The sequence below is a fragment of the Leuresthes tenuis genome, unplaced genomic scaffold (assembly GCF_036924035.1).
Source record: "Leuresthes tenuis unplaced genomic scaffold, fLeuTen1.0.hap1 SCAF_15, whole genome shotgun sequence".
NCBI classification, from domain to species: Eukaryota; Metazoa; Chordata; class Actinopteri; order Atheriniformes; family Atherinopsidae; genus Leuresthes; species Leuresthes tenuis.
Window position 1 is genome coordinate 17,250,607 of NW_027325369.1, and position 16,723 is coordinate 17,267,329.

At 40.9% G+C, this 16,723-nt stretch overlaps 1 protein-coding gene across 1 annotated transcript in view; it reads right to left on the minus strand.

The window, feature by feature from the left end:
- The window catches only part of ppp2r3a (protein phosphatase 2, regulatory subunit B'', alpha), a 62,787-nt gene extending 46,189 nt beyond the window's left edge, over nt 1-16,598 (minus strand). Inside the window, exon 1 of the mRNA XM_072365315.1 lies at nt 16,379-16,598. The gene's annotated coding sequence lies outside the window, so the exon portion shown is untranslated. The remainder of the gene's footprint in view (nt 1-16,378) is intronic.
- Nucleotides 16,599-16,723: the final 125 nt, after the last annotated feature.

Here is a 16,723-nt window from a genome sequence, read left to right on the forward strand (position 1 = left end):
CAGGAATTTGGGCATGTAACAGAAACAGATAGATCAAACGAGGGCATTTTTTTAAAATAGTGTTCATTATATAAAAAAAGGGTTAGATGCACCTTAGAGGATGTGGAAGCACTTCTGAAAACCGTATCTAATCTGCTAAAGATCAGAATGATGTGACTTTCCAGCTGTTTCTGGCAAACTCACCTGTCTGACCGGCATCTTCTCCTATATGATCAAAAATCTGAGATGTTCAAAGAGACGAATGTAACACCTAAAGAAGAGCTCTCTCCATTTTCCTATTGTCGGTGTTGTCTGTAGTTGTTGTTTTCCTCATCAAGATATATATTCTTTTTAAGTTCGGACTGCTACTTCTACAACTAATTTGCAATCACAGGCAAAGTAGCTTATAGTGCCTTTGTATAAAAGCCAGATGAGTTTGGGGAAAAGTGTCTGATTTGCATTTCTTTTTTGCTGGCTTTCGAAATGTTGCTTCAGATTTGCTTCACCAGTGAACGAAACCTGACAAGTGAAACAGCAGATTATGGATGTTCTGTATCCTTGGTGCCCCCAGTTAAACCTTAAAATAAATGGTCATAGTGTCTTGGTCTCAGTGCTTTGATTGTTGCCATCGTGTTTTTGAATTCAGGAGTCACAATCTGCCCAAGAACCATTGAAAGCATGAACAATCATTGGGTAGCAGCTTATCAATCACAACTTAGGCTGGTCATAAATCATACCCTGCAGAATTGTGCTTTTTATTTTAAATAGAACCATAATTAATAAAGAAAAAGTCGTGCTTTAGTCATACATTAAATAAGTGAGTAAAGCCATAAATATATTGAGAAAACATTTATTTGCCTCACAAATCAAGTGAGAAGTCATTTTTCCATGCACAACTGGAGCCTATAGATCCACTACACAGATGATATACCCTGTTGAATTCATAGCATACACAGCATGGAAATGATAATGATAATACAGAGAATTATCAGACAGTGTGAGGGGATAATTTCTCAGGTCAGTAACACTGAGCTTTTTTTTAAAAAAAATCCTTTTCCTCCAAATCCAGTTACCTCACGCACAACAAAGTTTTGCAGTAATTCCGACAGGCACTGAGTCGGTTCTAGTAACAAGCCACTTTGTGTCCAGTCTTTCACAACTTCAGACTGTCCCACCCACTGAGGCTGCGTTCATTCATTCAGCCAGCTCTGACAAATCTGCCCCACCTCTTTGATCTCTACTACAAAACACAAATGATCATGATATAATTATATGACTGAGCATCCACACTAAACTGGGTCAATTTTGCTGACATGTTTTTCTGAAATAAACACAAATAAGTAATAACAATACCTATTTGAGGCAAATCTATTGTTTTGATGTAAACTCTTTTTTTTCACTTTACTTTTACACCTTGAAACCATAGCACTTGAATGTGATGGCACAATTTAATCATTAAATATATGCATTTAAATGACTCACTGGGTAAACTGGTTGTAACTTGCAAACATATTAAACTGTGAGGACGAACAGTACCAGCCTGGTTAGGACAATTAAATATTGCTCAAATTAAAAGGTTCAAAAGCCCAAAAGAAAGTTGGGAAACATTGGTCTTTGTTCCAGGTTGCTTAGTAATAAAAAGTCATCAGATTTTAATCACGTTACAAGCTGATAAAGGAAAAAAAAAGAACTGACTAAAGATTCCCTTGTGCAGCTGAAATGATGAAGCCAAAGTTTGGTTGAGAAACGACAGGGGGAGGGGTGGTATCTAGAATCTCCTAGTTGATTGTTTATTGGCTCGGATCCACATCTCTGAACTTTAGTTTGTTTGGGTGGATTTCTATATTCATGTGTGTGCTCGTAAGTATAGCGTCTGAACTTCAGGGCATGTGAACACACACACATGAAACCCTAAGAGGTGTGTGCGCCAGTGAGCGAGTTTTCAATACGGAAAACAATTCCCGATAAGTTGTTGTGATGATATTTTTGGATAGTGAAAAGTTTTTACTCATCGGTGGTCTAATGTTAGCATCTGTGAGCATAAGCAGGAACTGTTTTTAATGTTGGTGTATAAGTATGTGTGTGTGTGTTTTGGCCCTGAGGCTGTGGGAGTGAGTTTATCAACAACAACAACACAATCCAACCCGTCCCTGAGGACCAGAACACTAAAAGCCACTTTGGTTCCCATGAGCGCTCTGCTCACACAGCCTGCCACTGGATTGTGTTGCTTTCTATTGTGAAAGTCTATACAATGTTGCTACAAATAAACCAGTCGATCGCAGCTTAATCACAACGTTACCATGAGGAAATTACAGAGTAATTACTCACACGGGCCACATCAATGTGTTCAACATGTAGTTCGATGTTTCTGAAATGAATACTCTTAAACTTAGTCTTTAATTAGGAAGCAATCAAAAAGCAGACAGAGTTGGCTGCAGCGTGGGATTGCACTATTATTCTAATTGTAGATCATTTTAGCGTGTTGTCAATCTACACTCTGACGTAGATGACGTCTGTAAACATACATTTGCAATCTGTTTCACTCTACACTCGTAATCACACTGGATCCATGAGTAAAGTTATATAAAGCTTTTTTGTATCATCTGTATGAATACTGGGGCAACGTTCTGTGTATGACAGGAAAAATGTCACTTGACAGGATATCACAAATCCACTTACAAATCTACATGCAATCCCTTCTTAAATCTATTACTTATATTTGAAAACACTTTGCGACTGCTTTCTACAGCTTATCAAGGCTGTTGCTCAATACAAAGAGACTAGTAAGTGTGCACAACGGTTTTGGAAAGCCAAATTTTTCATGAAAAATGAGGGACAGTCCAAAATGAATACCTGTGCTTGAGACAAACCTTATCCCTTTGTTAGGAGCTACTTTGGTGTAAAACATTCAATTCAGTGAGCCGGTTAGATCTGCCAAAGTAAAATCATCCACGGTCCCCTCCCCATCCTTAACTCAAACAATATAGCATCATTCTACATTTGCTATACCTCAAAAGTTGGTAAAGCTGGAACTCTTTTGCTTTCTTGGTTTGCTATTAACAGCAAATTCTCATCAACAGTTATAAACCATAGTTCACTTATGAAAGAAATGAGATACCTATGCTCTACCAGTGCTTTGTCTAACGTGTCATTAGATTAAGAATAACAGATGAAAGATATTCGTTTTCTGACTTCTGGTTCCCATTTTCTTAGATTTTTACCAGTCTGAACATGTAAATTCCAAGTTCCCATTTTTTTAATTGAATGTAGCATTAACAACTATTACAACCATGGCACACAAAGCTACCAATACAAAGCCAAAAAATTACAATGTGATTTTGACTTGCCTTCTTTTACCAGCGGACTGCCATGCTACTTACTGGTTCCTTCCTGTGGTGCTGTGTTTTAGCAACCTTTGACTTGTAACAACATTGTGCCTAAAACAGGGATTAGTTTACATTAGATTACCCTCTGTTGCTGAACTCCAGATGAAAGAAATGTAAGCATTTGAAAATAAAATTGCCCTTTGGGTATCAGTTTGGTGTGTGGTAGTCTGAGGAGGATTTGCTGTGTGTGGCAGTGTGAGCTATCATATGGTACTGTGCTTCAAGGGTTACTGAGTGAAATTCGTTTCCAAATTTACAAATGCATCTTATCCTCTAAAAGGAGCTGCTGTGAACATAGCTGTAAAAGCAGGACTAGGAGAGCAATGTATTCCTGTATTATTTTGACCAAAGCATGTAACAAACATTTTATCTTTATTCTATTGAAACAGGATACTGTGTCAAACTGTGAAGCATTGTAATATTGGTTTTGTTACATTAAACATTCAAACATTCTGATTTAACCTTTGGTTGAAATATTGCTGATGGGAAATGTGATGTTAGCAATTTTTACCAACATCACATTCTGGGTTAAAAGAGTCATATTTATATAGAATCAATTCTCATTTTCTTGAGTGCACAAAAACACAATTTAGAAGCTCCACAAAAGGTAATAAAAGGCTTCAGCTTCCTGAGATAAACTCAGTGGGTATCTTTCAAAGTTGCAGTTTTGTTAGTGCAAAATTCCCTCCCATCTTTCCCTTATGACTCAGTAAGCAAACACTGTCTGCAGGCACAAAAAGAAAATGCCTACTGTTCATTACAGGCAGAAATGGATAGATTACATGCTGTTCTGTTAACTGTACTGAGTGTAACAGTGGCTGATAACAGTTGAAAGAGTGATCCGAGTGAATTTGGCATCTACATCACGCACCCAGGGGAAAAAAAGGAGAGACCAGAGCCCAGAGATCTATTGAGATGTCAAAAATGAAAGAAAGATTGAAAGAAATGAGAGGCCTGGTAGTGTGCGTGCGCAGGTGATATTACTACAGCTGCAGCAGCACAACAATCTGCCTTTGATTCACTTCACTTCAAACACATAGCAGGAGAATCGCCTCACAGATGAAAGACAGCCAGCGATATCAAACTACGACATCTTAGCTCACGCAGGCATAGATCGCACATGAACACACATACACACACACATCCACACAAACTTAGGGCTCTCACAAGAAGACAAAGCCGGACAAGTCTCAAAAGTAACACTGAGAGCATAAAGGTATTTAGTTGAGAATTATAAAAACTTCTATGTAGGTTTGTGCAGCAGTTTGATGTGATTTGATGGAAATATACTGTATACACACAAACACAACTCATTAGATAAATGGTGGAGACTATCATCTCTGGTGTTCGTCCCCCTTTGGGACTACCTGGACAGAAGTCAGAAAGAAGAGATATGAGGAAACAGAGGAGAAAATTGCTGCCAGGGATGTCTGAACAGATCAGGGTATAGATGACAAGATGCAGAAGACAGAAAGACAGAGGATATAGAAGTGAAGAAAGCGCAGGGAGAGAAAGAGCAACCGAGAACGAGCAAAGGACACAACAGAAACTGTAAAACAAGTCAAGATCAGTAAAAGCCCCCTACTCTCTGTCCATTTTCATGTTTAAGCCTGCTTCCAGAAATGTAAAATGAGTGAAAAGGTGGGAGTCAGGATTTCTGTTACCATTGAAGTCTTGTGGGAATTCAGAATAAAATAACTCTGATAGACAACATTTCAGGACATTTCTGGCCACAATGGTGGAATCTAACGATGCCACCACTTGTGTTAAACCCATGTAATTTCTAAACTTAATGCACTTTAATCTAAACATAACTGGTAGGAGTAAATCCATACTTGAGCCTTGGTTTAGCTCAACGGAGACAGTGCAGTGTCTCTGATGTCTCCAAACAAGAGAAAGACAGGAAAAAAAGAAGATTTCACTGGTCTCAGCTCTCTGCATGGCTCGGTTCTAACTAGTAGTTGAAGTATCTCATCTGTCTGGTGTTTGTACATGTCTGGGGATCCTGCAATGTCTGTAACCATGGAAACCACAAGGATGTAGCACTGACAATCATAGAAAGTGATGGTATATTAAATTCCACACATATACACAAAGAAAATAAATTTAAGAAATCACACATTTGGCACCTTCAACAGTCCACTGCAACAATGCCTCTTTGGGCAACTGTAGTGGTCACTTTTAAACTTTTATGTTTGTTTCAGAAGGTGAGCTGAGCTCACTTGCTCCAAGCAGAGCCTTCTTTCACATTCATGGACCAAGTAAGACATCTGCTCTTTGAAAAGTAGCCACTCTCTTCAACAAGCTGCTCAAGGGCAACTTGACCTGTTTATTTTAGGACTATTTACACTTCCTGCTGAGTCTTCCTCCGCCTCGCCAAAATCAACAGCCATCGAGTTGTGAGGCCACAGCAACAACAACAGCCACTAAACCTAAAATAAGAGTCTCCAGAACACAAGAATTAGTAACTGTGGCACCTTTTAAAGATAAGCAGTTATACTATGTATCAGCTGTCACTGTCACTGGAAACCTTGCATGTCCAAAAAGATTACTCCTTTGAAAAAGTGGAATTTGACAAATTCAGAGGGCATTGCCACTTTTAAACTTTAGCTTTGTTGTGCCCAGCCTTCCATTCAAAGTGAAGGCAGGATGGCGATGTGAGGCTTGCAGTTTGAGGATCCAGTCAAGCTGCATGATTTATTCGTAAGCTCTAGCCAATACTTTTCATTGGGAATATTTGTAAAACCCACTGAGATACAAGCTTTCTGTCAGCAATGCCATGTTACATAAAGTTGAATTTAGATCAAAATCCTCATCTCTCCCATCTTTTATGCCAAGATATAGACCTCATGAAGTAGAAATGCCAAGAAAATTAGATTTTGTAGGTAAAAAAAAAAAGACATGTTCATTCAAGCCTAGAGAAGCCTTTGTGGAGATAAAGATAATTTGGATTACATCTACTTGGCTGAGCAGAGGACACATACTGAGTCAGACAGAGGAAGCAGTGAAGCAAAGAACCAGAAAGAAATTCACAAATACATTATGGTGGTAAATACACTATCTGCATGGACTTTTCTTTTTTTTCACAGAATAAAGCACTGTATTTAAGCACCAGATTAACGGGGAGGTGTTAAAGGTGGATGGTGGGCAGAAAAAGAGTCAATTTGACATTTCTGTTATGACTAACTGCTGCAAATTTCATTTCCTTGTATTTGCTGTATTTGTGTTTTTGCTCCTGCAGATTTAGTCCTAGGAGGCAAGAATGGTGGAGCAGCAGCAGCAACTCGGCGAATGAGAGATTACAGTACTTTGCTCGCTGTGGACAGAGCTGTAAACACACACCAGACACGCATATGCTGCAAAATGTCATGTTAAATATTTCCTAACTGTCATCAAAAGCACCAAATGAGAGATTCACATGGGAGGAAAGCTATTTAGCATGGAATTATCTCTGGTAAATTGGTACATTCTGTTACACTAAAACTCACTGTGTTGTAGAGCAGCCACACGCAAATACACACACACATACACACAAAGCCACTAGTGGTCAGACTGGCAGGCATATGGGAAGTTTGAGTGTGCTGGGTTCTGACCAGGTCATCATATACTGACTGCCAACAACCCACCACACACACACACACACACAAACATACACCACTACTTTGTCCAACCACAGCCTCGCAGTGTGTGTCTGTCTGTCTACGTGTGCCTTTGCATACGTAACCTTGTTTTTGTGTGTGCACCACAGGCCTGAGTATCAGCGTGTGTCTCTGACTGAGCGCCTGTGTTACAATGTCCTCTAAGTGTGTATGTATGGAGTGGGGGGCTGCAGTGTAAACAATGAAGGGATTCCCTTAGGTTGTGTTTACTGACCGAGATAAAGGCTGTCATTCCTCTCTCAACACCAACCTACTTCCGCCACCATCCAACTAGAAAGAGGGAGAGATGCACTTAAGTCTTGGCAATGTCAGTGTGATCTTATCTCACCAATAAAGCTTCTTTAATGGGGTTAGATTAAACAGAGAGGAAAAAAACAAGTGAGGGCAAACTGGTGCAACTGGGTCATTTGCTCCTCCTCCTCTCCTTCTTATGCTCCCAGGTCACACTTTAATGTACCAACTGCTCTGCAAAACCTTCACTCTGCCCAGAATTGCAGGCTGGCATAACAAGCGGGAGCACAGCCTTAAAAATAGTCACTCTCCTTATTTCCCAAGCTAAACAAGAGGTATTTCTATAGTGGAGCAAATTCCCAACGGTGCATGAAACTATTTACCCACGTTTTTCTTTCTACTCTCCTTTCTTTCAGTGTTTTGCTGAAAAACTTTGTCTTTGCTGCTTTTCCTTAACAACTCCCCACTCTTTACGATTTCTCCATCTTTCTTCCAATCCTTCTGCATCTGTGCTAGGCGCATGGTCTATCCGCACAGACCAGTAAGAAGCATCTATGTACCTTCGTCACTTGGTGAGATTATTTGTAATATAGTTCAAGGTCTTGCAAGCCAAAACATCCCACTGTCAAAGGCACAGGCTGTTAACTTATGATGTCACAGGTTTGAATTCAACTCATTTGTATTCTTCCCTTCTTGAAAGCCTTCCTCCCCTCTGCCTGCTATCTTTACAAGCAAGACCGTCCTTCCCATAAAAATGCAGCGATTCAAAAATAAGTGACCTCTGGAGGAAGTGTGAAAAAGTGCAAGTGAACTCTCTGAGTTAGTCACCCAATCAACACAGATTATGGAAGTTTACAACCCCAAACATGATCTTCTTTAGCAAAGGAGAAAGCACACAGAGGGTGGGTGAAATCATGGATTCTCCAGCGACAATAAACAGCCACTGAAAACCATTCCCCTTACTGACAGACCTGACACTGTTGCAATATGCTGAATTTGCAAAAACACAAAACAACCCACTGATGGGATCTGATGGGCTCTGACAGTGCAGATAGAGAGTGAGCCATTCACTGATGCTCTTAACATTTCTGACAACAGACTGTCCTCCTCATATGGACGCTTGTTAATGTCAGCTCAGAAACTCTTATTCATGTCTGATGGGGAAAAACGGAATAGCTATTTTGGTTGTTTTGATCCCTTACTTCTGCTTTTCAGACTTTTTACCCAAGAGGGTTGTTACACCTTAAAGAAGTGCAACAATCTTACTTTGTACACTCACACATTCAATTAAACTCCAAACAATTAAACTGTGATCCAGCAGAAGCTACTTCTGGTTCCACTGCTGGAGTGGAAAGAGCTAATGAAAAGAGCAGAAGGAGTAAAATGATCATAAAAAGCAGCAATAAAATATTTTTAGCCTCAGACCCATTCATGTCTCGAAATAAGGCCAGGAAGAACCACACTGCCAGGATGACTATGAATGGTGTTGGTAGTTCTTTCTCTCTCCTTCTTTCTTGGCAAGTTCCCCACCACTGGAGGAATGGCTTGTTCATATTCAGATGTGTGTGTACGTGTGTGTATTTGTGCAGTCTGGACAAAGAGAGCCAGTGTTGACAACAGCACACAATCAACCACTCAATGGACAGCTATTAACTCATCACACACAAATGCGCGCAAACACACACACAAATTCCAGGGCCTGTAGACGAGAAGCAGTGACATTTAGAACCAGCCAGCCAATCAGCACACTTCACAGCAGCCACAATGAAGCCAGTCAATGAGCAGCAGGGAACCATGGGAGATCTGTGAATCAAAGTGTCCGGATCCTCAACACTGTCTCACTAATCTTCTTCCCCTCTCCTCCCATGCTCCCTCTCCTTTGACTCTCTCCTACTTCCTCTTTTTCCCAGGGTGCATCTCTTAGTGGTTTAAGGTGGTTAGAAGAGGCCACTGGGCACAGTCCACTCCCACTCACTCTTCTATGAATCAACCCATTGTGGGCTGGGTTCCATTCCAAACACTGTTGCTTTTGATTTAAGGACTTTTGTTTGGGATTTATTTTGACAACAACCTGTGACTTACAGTGTTTTTGTCTGGTTTCCCTTTGTTTTAATCTTTTTCCAGAATAGCATCTCAAAACACAGCGCTGGCTTCAGTGAGGGATGCATTCTCTAAGCATTCCATCCTTGGTCCGGTTAAAGCCTAAAGTCACACGTGAACAAGATGTGAATGCCATAATTTTTATATTTTACATAAATGTTGTTCAGGTAAAGGCTGACCTCGAAAAAGAAGCCGTCCTTGCCCAATCCCAAAATTTATTGAATTAAGAACTTGTTTTTTAAAAGCTGTTCAGTGACAGCAGGTTTGTACATACTTTCCTGCAATCTATGGTTCCCTGATAAATATATAGATATATATCTATCTATCTATTTTTCTTCCATTGCAACCATTTAAAATGTAAGGAAGAAGAAATCCATCACTTCTTCTCAGACCATGGCACTTCGTTTTTGTTTTGGAGACAAAACAGAACAACACTGGTACAGAAAAGGGGTGAAGGATACAAAGAAAAAGGGTGTTTGGTTTTATGAAAATTTTATTTGAACCAGCTGCCAATTTTACAGTTAATTCAATTTTACAGATATTACAGTGCAGTTGTACTGCACTGTCTTGTATCCATATTCCACGAGTGTGGCAAATACCGTGAATACTATCTTATTGGAAGATGGAAGAATTGGCTAAGCTAATAAAAGTGAGGCCCTGTTTGCAGAAATGGATTTGCATTTTACTTCTGTACAACTGGATGTTGTTCTTCTATAACATACAGAAACATTTCCGTCACTTTTATACCTGGCTCTGAATATTTAATCAATTATGTTTATCAGAAAAAACAGGAATATAACTGCAAAAGCCCTAACTTGCAAAAATGGTGAATTAGCCAATATAATTTAACATTCTCCCCAGTGGAGGTAGCCTGCTTTATGAAGGCTAACTGTTAAGTAGTCCTCTATCCCTCTTCCTATCTGAATTTCTCTTTCCTCATTTGCTCTCAGCTGCACTCTTTCAGAGTTCAGAGGAATCATAAAAAGATCACAGACCGTCTGCCTCTCAAATCCTAACTCAGTTCAAGCGGGCTACCATAGCTCATGCTGTCTTAACTGTCATACCTTTCTCTATTGCAAAATGGGATTTAATATGCGAGGTTTACCAGAATCAGTAAGGAATTCAATACAAAACTTTGGACAAACTGTTTTAACTGGAAACGAGCACCTGATGACACAAGGCTGTGATAAATAAGCAGAGTATGTACACTCGACTTATTGAGACCCCCCCACCCCCTCCACCACCCCTTAAGAAAAAACCAACACCCACTTCTCACTATCACACTCACACTTTTCCTGTCACGTCTTCATTTTTAGCAGCCGGCAGCATTACACGGAATATGAGACGACCACCCACAGATACACGCACACACACACGCAAAGAGACACACACACATTCACACGAGAAACACTGCTGGGAAATGTGAATGAATGTGTCACTAAAAGTGGCATGAAAACGCCGAGTACAATAGTGCCTTGTGTTGCACTGATGACTAACTCACAAATTTGGTGTGTGTACAGAGAGTGTGTTTGGTGCACATGGGAGTGAGCTTGCTCTTGTGTACTATCAAAAATGTAAACATAAATCACACTCTGAATCAATTAAAATTGTTAGATGGGGTCAGCCAGCTGGGGTCAGCGGACTGGTACACATCTGAACGGTTTTGAAGAGACACCACACCCATCAACACACACACACACACACATCCAGACATACACCCAGACACAAACACGCAATTCAGTTATGATGTAACTCATCATTTTGCACAAGAGCAATTCAAAAATGAAACTTGAATAATATTTTGTAGTGTATGCACTTGAAACTCTTAGTTACACACACACATACGGCAGCTGTCCGTATCAGGGAGTTTCCTAACTTAAATGAAAGGGTGTGTGTGTCCATGTTAGTTTCCACCTTGGTTACTTTCCTATTTCGCAACTCTGTTTTACTGCCTGCATTCCCGCTATCTCACATGTTTGTGCTGATGAAGCATTCAGAGGTTGACAGAGGCTCTGCATTTATTCACAGGATACAAGTAGGTCAGATGTCTCAAGGAAAAAGTAGAGCGATAGTTCATTGTTGCAGATTGTAAAGTTCTGTTCTTACTTTTGGCAACACAGAAGAACTGAAATAATCCGCATTGGGTATACGTTCAATAGATACAGCTGCTTTGGATATGTGTAGAAAAGTTTAAGCTGTCACATTTGGTGATGCACACACACACATGTGAAACCATGAAGCCACACACAATGACAATTCCCCATGTTAACCCCAAGGTTTAAATCCTCCTTCTGCTCAAAATGCACTCGGATCCGTAGGAAATCATCAGGATTATTCTCTCGCTCGTCTCAAAGCTCCCTCCATGTTGCAGAAGATAGTAATAGTCCCACAAGAGGTAGATTTCAACCTCATGAAGACTCCTTTTGATTGTGATGGGCATTAAACCTCCACATGCATTGCCAATATTAGCACTAAACAGTAAGGTGTGATAAATTTGGCCATTTACAGAAACTAAAACGTTTTCCTTTAACATACTTTTCATGAAATAAACTAATGCTTCATGGATACCAGGAAACATTACATCAAATAAATTCACACTGCTTTATGTATTTCAAAATGATAAGTCTTACTTTGTCTTAAAGCAGTCTGTTACCGTCCATCCTTCCATCAAATATATTAAAGATTGAATCAAATAAGGATGCTTTTTGGTACTTACAAACACAATTAATCAAGTTTATCCAAAAGGACAAAGAGTAATCATCAAATTGACTGAATCCATAAATGTTCACTGCATCACCAGATTAGAAAATTATAATGAAATTCACACAAAAAAGTGCTTCATAACAACTATAGCTCAAAAGTCTTTTTACAGTCTAAGGAAAAATGTTCTTTCGGGGGGGAAAAAAAGGAAAAGAAAACACTGCTCTTCCAGCACAGACAGACAAACAATAAAGTAAAATGATTCATACAACTAGTAGCAATATTTATAACGACAGTATTATTTGTCAATCAAAGATCATAAGCCTGATATCTTTGATGTCTTTGTCACAATGTCACAAACAATCTGAATCTAAAATGTATGTGTTGCTTTTGCCTTGGCAACAGGACATGTTGTATCTAATGGCTATAACAGATATGACCTGACATGAGCAAGAACAAGCAGAATGTTGTGAGTCTGCAGTTTGTGACTCAGCCTACGTATCCAATCAACATCTGTCTGCACCAAACCACCACAACCACAGTCATTATTCCATTAAATCAGGACACTCCCAGCATATTCCAATGGGATGTTGTTAACAGGCATTAACTGTCCTTCTCCACCTATCTGAGAAATGGATAAACCCCAGATTAATATCACACATGGATGCGCGTTCACAGACGCATACACTGGCAAAGACGGACACACAGAAAGCTTGGGAGCAACACACAGCCGTGAAAAGACGCACATGTTTGAGGGAATGTGAGGAAACTGTGGCTCAGCTACATACAGCTCTGAAACGGACTCCCACTCCGTTGCTACCAGTCCACCCACGCACCATCTACAAAAGCAGAGAGGCAACGAGAAGAATATCATCCAACTTATCTAGAAGTTGAATTGCATACAACAACCTCATCTGCGTGTGCTGGTGAAAAAGGAAGAGCTGAATTGGAGAATTTAAGATGCAAAGAATATTGGTCTGAAAAGGAGAAGACGAGGACTCATGTTATTACAATGCTCTGCCATTAAAAATTGATTAAACTGGTATCTGTGGCATCATTTTTGCATGGATCAGGACAGGAAACCGCACCATTATCTCCCAGGCAAGAGCTGTAACTTAGATAAAAGAGATCCTTTGAATTAAGAAAACCACAGGTACCACGGATCACTGTCGGAGGGAGGATACACAATGTATAGCCACCGTTTCTCTGTGAATTTACTAATTTTACGCCTGTGGGTTGAGAATCTTGGATAGGTTTACACACAGAGTAGATGTCAGGCCCTGAGGTAGCTTGATATCATGTTTCACAGCAGGACAGCATTGTTAAGTCCATCCACGATGAGGAGCAAAACATGAGTATCTTGTTTTCTCATGCATTCAAATGAATGCCTTTTCTCCTGCTCCCTTACATTAACACGCACAACAGCTACTACTGATGAGATGGTCCAAAAAACCCCATCTTTTTTTCTACTATGGTATAACAGAATCATAAATGTTATCAAATATGTAGGTGTTGAATGGTTTTGACAGATTATTTTTTTATGTTTTGTGTTAGCAGTGAAACTTTTTGCCATAGAAACGGGCCAGTAGGTGCCTGCTGTTCTTGATGGTAGGCTGAGCAGGGTGTCATCACCCATTCACATCTTGACTTTTCATGTCTATGCATCACTTCGGAAACCAACAAAATGGCATGCTGAAATGTGACAATATCTCTTTGAAAGGCAGTGAGACGCTTGATTCATAATGACAGGAGAAGTAGGACGGCATGGCCCTTTCCGAGGATCAGCCTTGTTCCTGCACCGTAAGAGATCATGGTGCAGGACTGTTGAAGACATTTGCTTCATCTCTCCAGCTGTACAAACACTGTACCTTTAAAAAAAATGGTACATTGCTGGTACTGCACTGTGAAATTCAAATTGAGATTCAAACTGAGGTTAGCAACAGCCCAGTCTAGACCTCTCAACAACTGAAAACATTTGGTGCTCCATGAAACACAAAATGCATCAAAGAAGATCCAGGGCTTTTGAGCAGCCAGAATTGGATATCAGGCAATAATAGGCCAACATTCCTCTCCTAAAGGTCCAACAACTGGTCTCCTCAGTTTCCAGATGTTTACAGACTATTGTTAAAAGAAGAGGAGATGTCACTCAGTGGTAAACATGGCCCTGTACCAACTTTTTTTGAGAAGTGCTGCTGCTGCTAATTCAAGATGAGCTCATATTTTTCATGAAATCGTAAAATGTCTCACTCTTACTGTGCATAGCGTTTTGGAATTGGAGCTGTATTTGTTACTCATTTACACAACATAATCAGATTTGTGTCTTATGTAGAGTAAAGCCAATGGTAGGAGTATTGCTGCCTAGGTAAACACAACCACTGATGATTTTTAAGATTTTAAGAAATTGCTTTGGTGTCTGTAAGTGTGTGCATGTGGGGGAAAAAGTTCTGTGGCTGGTGATGCGGCACACACATACACACAAACTTCCACATTCCCAGCAGTTCATGCAGAGCACTCTTTGTGGCCCTCCAAAAGTCAGTGTGTCCAGCCAGGCTCAAGTTACAGCAGACAAGATCCTCTCATTCCTTCTATCTATCTCTCTCATACACACACACACATTCAAGCATCCATCTTCTCTCAGACACATCCACTGAACAGGCCAGGGAGCACAAGAGAGCATTAGTGTGTTGCTCTCACCTCTCTGACTCATCCCTAACACTCTCCAGTGTCTATAACACCAGAAGAAAGTCAACACAGCAAAAAAAAAAAACAATAAATAATGGATCGTGTGAAATGCTTAACAATCTATCAGAAATGTATCCCCATGAGTACCTGTGTGGGTGACGCACTGACAGTCATTGTGCAGAGAGAACAGAAGACGTAAGAAGAATCTGTAAGAACTGAAAAACTTGGAAGAGAGATATAACACTAGCAGGTGATGCGTGGTGACTAATGGGACTCTAATATCCAAACTACTCAGTTTCAATGACAGACTGAATCAGCAATTTGGCAAATTACCCGTAGAACTGCATAGGAGGAGATCCAAAAGCTGATAATAGAAAAACAAATGCACATTTACACAGAGAGACACACACACTTCAATGCACTGGAAGGGACTGAAGTGAAATGATGAAAGACACATCAATTAGATGACACACTGTCTGCAACAAGGAGGAAAAAATATGTAGAAATATTAGCTACAGTCTGTGCTGCTTTGGAATAAATTTCACGGAAATAATAATCGTATAAAATCCAAACCCTAAGGTCATTATGGGTGGCCACCCAAAGAAAATACATTAATCTGTCTGAAGAAGCCTCTCAAAGTGTTTGTGCCACATCTATTCTAGGCGAATTCCAGAGGGGAGACCCTGTGACTGACCCCCCCACCCCAGCCCCCCACCTCACAGGACCTGACAGGATATCACCACACAGCGTACACATTTACATGTGTATGCACACAGACCAATACAGCATAAGAGGGTTGAAGGACATGCACACATATTAACAAGACAAAAACAAGCACAATATCTGTGAGCACACACTTAGTTTGCCTTTTTAAATGTTTAATGCACTCGTCTCCTCTAAAGCGTTTCTGCACTGCTTCTGTTTTTGAAGGGTACCACAAAAATAAAATCCTCATTAAATGAAGCTACAGAGCTTTGGAGATCCACATCAGCATCTGGATACTGGTCTGCTAATTATACGCCACATAAACTCAAAAATAGACTATTCGAGATAGTAACTCCATCAATCAGACTATAACAGTAGCGTGAACTATCAGAAGTAAAGTTAACACTAGATGGTGGAGGGGGGGGGGGGGGGGGGGGGGGGGGGACTGTTTCAGCATCCAAACTCATGGACCGCAACTGCATAGTTTTAGGAGTCAAAAGGAATCAGTACGTTTGGTGACAAGAGCTTGCAAGACTGGAAGGAGTCAAGTTGACTTGCGCTTACAAAATCAAGTTACCTGAGCGCTTCAGGACCTTTTTCCTCTGAGGTTTCACACATAAACCACAGCTGCTTAAGCGCATGGACTGCAGCGGCAGGTTCAGGCTGCCTCCCCCTCAATGTTCTGCCACCAATCTCCAAACTTCCTTTCACACACCAGGAGGATCCCCCTGGTGTGAGAAAGGAGACGCGCGCGCATACGCACGCACAGCTAGGCGCGCAGATAGAAATACTTTAAAAATCACGCCCTGTTTGGGTAGGAAAAAAAAAAGACAAAACTGTCCACGTTCTCACGACGCAGCTGGGAAGACGGCAATCCACGGTAAAGTTTCTAAACAGAGAGGGGAGAAAACCACCCGTGTTGACACCATCGCTTACCTTCTTCTCCGCCGATCACTCCTCCTCCAGCCGAGTCCAAACTCTTGTCACGACGAGGCTCGACGCAGGCTGCAGGATTAAAACAGCCGCTTTTCGGTTACCGGGGAACAGCAGAGACAGTGAACGGAGCTTTGCTTCAACGCGCGGTGGCTCCGTATGTGTGAGGCGAAGGTGCGCGGGTGCGCGTGTGAGCGTGTGCGTGTATATGCGAGTGTGACAGCTCATGGAGAGAATGAGCAGAGAGAGGAGAACCGGGGAACTTAGGGGGAGTTCCCGTTAACAGATCGGCGGGGCGGGGGCTTCAGGAGAGTGACGGGCGGGCCAGTTTTTACGTTCACGGCTCGT